Source organism: Podarcis raffonei, chromosome 6 (assembly GCF_027172205.1).
Source record: "Podarcis raffonei isolate rPodRaf1 chromosome 6, rPodRaf1.pri, whole genome shotgun sequence".
Taxonomy (NCBI): domain Eukaryota; kingdom Metazoa; phylum Chordata; class Lepidosauria; order Squamata; family Lacertidae; genus Podarcis; species Podarcis raffonei.
The window spans coordinates 8,823,405-8,830,484 of NC_070607.1; positions in this window are offsets into that span (position 1 = coordinate 8,823,405).

Sequence of the window (7,080 nt, forward strand, 5' to 3'; positions counted from 1 at the left end):
AAACAAGAAGATTACAATGGAAGAGATTAATGAGGCTATTAAGAAGATGAAACCCGGAAAAGCACCCGGACCGGATGGACTGTCAGCAAAGTATTATAAGGTTTTAAGGGAATATCTTGCTCCGGTGCTTAGTGAAGTGATTAATGATGTTCTACAAGGAGGGAAGATTCCAGATTCATGGAGAGAGGCACACATCACATTAATACCAAAAGCGGATGCTGAAAAGATGGACGTAAGTAACTACAGGCCGATATCGTTACTTAACTGCGATTAGCATGCTTATTTGTGGCATGATAAAGGAAAGATCCACAGAGGCTTCTCTAATCATATCATTAGAGGCTCGTTATTAGAAGTTTGGAACAGGAACAAAAAGCTGATTGAAAGAGACACCCCTTGGTGGCTTTCACCAATTGATATCTTAACAACAAAAAAGTTAAATCTGGAATGTGAAAGATGGACATACGAAGATCTCCTAGTTAAATCAGAAAGAGGGTGGAAAATTAGACCGTACGAAGAGCTAAAGGATAAATTAACTGGATGGATACAATTTCACCAAATTAATGCGTTATGGTACGATCATAAAAAAATAGGAATGAGTGAAAAAAAGTCCAGGTACCAGGTGGAAATCTTAGAAAGTAATACTAAACTTTTATCCAAAATGTATAACCAACTGTTAGACTGGGATACTAAAGATGAAGAGGTGAAAGGAGTCATGGTCAAATGGGCCAGAGACCTTGGATATAATCTGGAGTTTGACAGATGGGTAAAACTTTGGAAGAAAGGTATGAAGTTCACAGCATGTGCTGCTCTCCGAGAAAATATGGAGAAAATGATGTATCGTTGGTACATCACCCCGGCAAAACTGGGGAAGATGTATAAGACCGGAGACAGCACATGCTGGAAATGTAAAACTAAAGAGGGTAATTTCTTTCACATGTGGTGGACCTGTGACGAAGTGAAAAGATTTTGGGGACAAATTTACGATGAATTAAAAAGAATACTGAAATACACCTTCCCCAAAAAACCTGAAGCGTTCCTTTTAGGTATGATCGGAGAGGAGATCAAAAATGAAGACCAAACATTCTTTCAATATGCAATGGTGGCCGCCAGGATTTTGTTAGCGCAAAACTGGAAAACTTCCAATATCCCCACCATTAGAGAATGGCAAATGAAATTATATGAGTATATAGAATTAGCTAGAATGTCACAAAAAATTAGGCATCAAAAAATCGTTAAGTTTACGAACGACTGGAGTAAATTTGTAAGTTACATTGAAATCAATCTAGGTATTACCAAAATCACAGTGGGCGGAATCTAAAACCTGCAATGTAAAGAGCTGATATAATACAATCTGCAGATAAGCTATGAGTTTATTTTGCCTAAACTGAGATGGAAGGAAGTCAATTGAGTGATGTTATGTTGGTTTGTTTGTCTTATGTTTATAGGCGTTGTTGTTGTTGTTGTTTGTTTGTTTGTTTGCTTTTCTTCTTTTCAGTCTTTTTTCTTTTTTGTATTGTTTGATGTCGTTTCCAAAATATCAATAAAAAGATTAGTTAAAAAAAAAAAATGTAGTATAAACACTGACAACTGGGAAACACTGGCCTGAGAGCGCCCCAGTTGGAGAACAGTCTTTACCAAAGGTGTCATGGGCTTTGAAGTCATTCGAACTCAGGACACAAGGGAGAAACATGCTAAGAGGAAGGCACGCTTGGCAAACCCTCACCGTGATCAACTCTCACCCCGGACACCTATGTCCCCACTGTGGAAGGATGTGTGCATCCAGAATTGGCTTCCACAGTCACTCATGGACTCACTGTTAAATCCGTGTTCATGGAAGACAATCTTACTTGGCTACGAGGGATCGCCGAAGAAGAAGGTATCTCAGTGGTGAGAGAGAGTTGCAAGGGGAAAAAAGAAAGGAAAGAAATTAAGCAGATTGATTTTCAGTGAGGAGCCTTTCATAAACACAAATCAAGAAGCCCACATTGGGATGAAGGTGGTCCCCATTAGGTTCAGATCTGGGCCTCCACATGTACCTGTGAAGCAAGAATCAGCTGGCAAGGTTGTTCCAAGTCTTGCCTTGTTGTTACCTGTTCCACCTGGTAACGAATTGCTTTCTTCTTGGGCAACTTCCCTAACTGGGCATCCTGCTTAAGACTAAGAGTTAAAGGACCCCTGGATGGTTAAGTCCAGTTAAAGGTGACTATGGGGTTGCGCCACTCATCTTGCTTTCAGGCTGAGGGAGCCGGCGTTTGTCCAGTTCTCTGGGTCATGTGGCCAGCATGGCTAAACCACATCTGGTGCAACGAGACACCGTGGCGGAAACTAGAGCGCATGGAAACGCTGTTTACCTTCCCGCCACAGTGGTACCTATTTATCTACTTGCATTGGCATGCTTTTGAACTGTTAGGTTTGCAGGAGCTGGGACGAGGAGCTCACCCCGTTGTGGGGATTCGAACCGCCAACCTTCTGATCGGCAAGCCCAAGAGGCTCAGTGGCTTAGACCACAGCGCCATCACATCCCATTAGGGATGGTTAGGACTACAACCCCCATCCGGCCCAGTCAGCACAGGCAGTCTAAAACATCAAATGGTCAGCAGGTTGGGCAAGGCTGAGTTCCATGATAGAAAAGGCAGCATGAGTTCTGTGTTTGTTCTTGTCAAATTTCTTGAAAACAAAACACTGAACACAAATATAGGATATTCTTCCTCCCTGCTAAGCTGCTTGTTATTTCTATGCCGGCTCCTAACTGCAAGCTCCAGTGCTGACTTCTCATCTTCTTATCTGATTTGACATCTTTCTGCAGGGCCTACAAGATGGAGCTGTTCTGCCTGGCCTTTGGGTTGACTCAGTCTACCCCGCCCCCCATTTATTTTTTGATGGAACCCCTCATATGGGATTTTGTATATAAATTTGACGTTTTCTCCCCTTACGGCTTTGATCTATAGGCTACCACTAAAATGAGGCTGCATTTTAAACTGTATTCTAACTTATATTTTAATCAACTGTTTGGGGTTTTTTTGTTTTTACTGTATTTATATTCGGTTAGGTGCCCTGAGCCCAGTTTTGCCCAGGGTATAAATAAAATTTTATTATTATTATAGTTTAATAAACATTCACAAATTTATTAGTAGAACATAGGATAGATAAAGTATAACATGTATAACATGCAGAGAATAATATGTGCAAACAAATCAGAGAGGGGAGCTGAGGGAAGTCTCTGGGAGGGTGGGAGAGGGAGGGATGGTTATATTGATTGATAATTTGTTAAAATAGTTCAATTATATATATATAAAATAAATATTATTATTACAAAAGTTAAAGGGACCCCTGACCATTAGGTCCAGTCGTGGCCGACTCTGGGGTTGTGGCGCTCATCTCGCTTTATTGGCCGAGGGAGCCAGCGTACAGCTTCCAGGCCACGTGGCCAGCATGACTAAGCAGCTTCTGGCGAACCAGAGCAGCGCACGGAAACGCCGTTTACCTTCCCGCCAGAGCGGTACCTATTTATCTACTTGCACTTTGAGGTGCTTTCGAACTGCTAGGTTGGCAGGAGCAGGGACTGAGCAACGGGAGCTCACCCCGTCGCGGGGATTCGAACCGCCGACCTTCTGATCGGCAAGTCCTAGGCTCTGTGGTTTAACCCACAGCGCCACCCGTGTCCCTTTTATTATTATAGTTTGACCTTACAGTGGTGCCCCGCAAGACGACCGCCTCGCAAGACGGAAAACCCGCTAGACGAAAGGGTTTTCAGTTTTGAAGGCGCTTCGCAAAACGAATTTCCCTATGGGCTTCCTTCGCAAGACGAAAGCCCATAGGGAAATCTCCGGGACAGCGGGGAAGCGCAGCGCGTCTTCCCCACTGTCCTCGGACCTCCTCCGAAGGCTGGCGGTGGGGCGGAGAGACCTCCTGCCGCCGCCAGCCTTCGGAAGGCTCCTCCGAAGGCTGGCGGTGGGGCGGAGAGACCTTCTCCCCGCGCCAGCCTTCGGATGGCTGTCCTGAAGACTTGCGGTGGGAGGAGGGTTTTCCTTCCCACCGCCAACTTTCAGAATGCTGTTCTGAATGTTGGCGGTGGGGAGGAAAAACCCTCCTCCCACCGCAAGCCCCGGGAACAGAGGAGAAGCGCTGCGCGCCTTCCCCTCTGTTCCCGTACCTGTCCTGAAGGCTTGCGGTGGGGAGAAAAGCCCTTCTCCGCACCGCCAGCCTGGCAAGCGGTCTCCATAGGAACGCATTAATTGATTTTCAATGCATTCCTATGGGAAACCGTGCTTCGCAAGACGAAAAACTCGCAAGACGAAAAAACTTGCGGAACGAATTAATTTCGTCTTGCGAGGCACCACTGTATTGTTCGGTTCCGCAGCTGGTAGTGGCTTGGGGGGGGGGGGGATGTGGGAAGAGCTACAATTCACCCACTGGAAGCTCCAAGGAAGGAAACCAAAGACTGTAACATGCAGGCTAAGGCAGGGTCACCACTTTCCAATTGCCAAGCTGAGGGTGGCGAGGTTCAGATGCCTCTGCCGATTGCTTGCCAGGGAACTGTCAAACGTAAACGGGTGCATTACTCTTTAAAGTAAAAACCAGGATGTCATTGGAACATAAAGTTCTCCTTCTGCCCCAAATACCAGCAGTTGTACACTACTTAGATGGCGGCATTATTTTGGAGGCATACTTCTGGGAGCTGGGTTGTTTAAATGTTTAAAATGCCAAACGGCAGACAGATGACTTTACTTTGCCTGTAACAGCAACCACAATAATTTTATTATTTATTTGGCATCCATCTGACTGGGCTGCCCCAGCCACTCTGGGTAGCTCCTGACAGAATATTAAAACCACACTAAAACATCAACCATTAAAAACTTCCCCGAACAGGGCTGCCTCCAGATGTCTTCGAAAAGTCAGATTGTTTTATCTGTTTGACATTTGATGGGAGGGCGTTCCACAGGGCGGAACCCGTGTTGAAAGAAGAGACTGACAGTGCCAAAAGCACCCAGGGTTTAGATGGTCTCCCACTTTTTTGCCTTGGAGAGCAGCTTTTAAAGGGATGGCATAAATTGGATAAATGTGTGTCTGGGAGCAGGAGGGAGAGTATCCCTGCCTGGATAGGGACCAAGGCAAAGGGACAGGCAGATTTAACTTTTTCATCTCTGCACTATTTTCCCACTGAAAACCATCCTGTCATCATAATTTGCCTCCAAGGTGCTATTTGCTGGATACAGCATCTTTGGATGCTAATAGTAGTGATTTTTTTGGGGGGGGGAGAGGTAATACAGCTCAGGAAGGATTAACCCCCCCTTCTCCTCACACCAGTTCCAATCTACACAGAACACCCCCTGAACTGCTTTTTGTAAGTGAACAGACAGAAAGTCTCAGATCTTTCTTTCTTTCTTTTCTTTCGCACTAGGGTGGAGGGCATCAGATTCCAAAACATGTATTATTCCACCCACCATTTTGAACTTAGCAACTTATTTTTATAAATCTATTTGCACTTACTGCTGGTTTTGTAAGCTACCTTGAGGGTTTTTATTCTAAAACATAGGATATAAAAAGATTAAAACAATCAAATAATTATGCCAGATTCAACCAAGGGGGGCAGTCGGTCAAGCTCTTCCATTTCACCAGTGCCAGGAGATGGGGAATTCACATACAGGTGAAAGTTCAGAAGTCCTTAGTAGGGCAAGACAGCACCACTCAAACTAATTAAGCTTTTTGCGGGGTATTTATATCACATTACATCACATATGTCTTCTTCCAGAAATGGAGGTGGCGGTCTCATTGCAGACACGAGATTCAGTGATCACTCAGCAGGGGCTGGATTTCACCACATGGGCCCTGAATGCTGATGACAAAAGACTGTCCCATAAATTTTGCTGAATCCAGATGTAGACATTATTCCCCCTCATTCTTATTGTGAGCTGCAAGGATAATATAGAACCATATGCTTGATTCTTGGTACAAAGCGAAGTGGCAAGCATGATTTGTGCAGTCTTATGGGTGATTCTGGAGTGCTTAAGATGTTTACCCTCATCCCACGAGGCTGGTGCTTTCTGGTGTGGCATTCATACCACATTAACAGGATATTGAAGCAACACATTTTGCAAATACAAGTACGGTGGAATCTTGGTTCTCAAATGGCTTAAGGATAAACAAATCGGCTCCTGAATGCTGAAAACCTGGAAGTGTTCTGGTTTTAGAACGTTTTTTGGAACCTCAACGTCTGATGCGGCTGTCAGCTATTGTTTCTGAGGCGCTGGCGCCAATCGGAAGCCACACCTTGATTTTCGAACGTTTCGGGAGTCAAAGGGACTTCTGCAACAGGTTAAGTTTGAGAACCAAGGTACTACTGTATCTGTTATCTTTGTTCACTTCTAAGGCATTTTAAGCTTCTTTTGTTTTTAAGGAGCTTTCATTTTAATGTTATATTTACAACTGCTCCAGTCTACAAACAGTAGCATAATATCTCATTGGTGTGTATGGGTGGGTGTGTGCATAACAGTTTGGGACCACATTTTGCAGAGTAGTTCACAATACTGGATGAACTACTAAGAGAATGAATTCCATCTTCCCAGTAGAAAAAAATATCAGTCTACATTTCCCCAACATTCAGTGCTACTGCAAGGAAAGTGCTATCTTGAGGACACCCACAGAACCAACGCAAATAAAACAGCCTATTTATATGATCTTAAACATGATCACACTCTGCTGGCTGACATGCCACTTCCACAGTTGGGATAAAGGTCTTCTTCCTGAACTTAGAAGCAACGGATGTCGTCCAACCAAGTCATACTCAGAATGGATCCACTGAAACCAATGGATCACAGCCATGCTCATTGTTGCCAGTACTTCCCATCTTCATGCTGTTTCTTAGGTGCCACTGTGGTCTAAAGGATAGAGCTGAAAGAAAGCCCAGCTTTTGTCTAATACAGGGATGAAAGAGATGTATTTTGTGACACCCTTTAAACAGATTTCACAAAGGGTACTTTACATTAGTATCTTAAAAAGCAGAGACATCACCTTGCCAATAAAGGTCCATATAGTTAAAGATATGGTTTTCCCAGTAGTGATGTATGGAAGTGAGAGCTG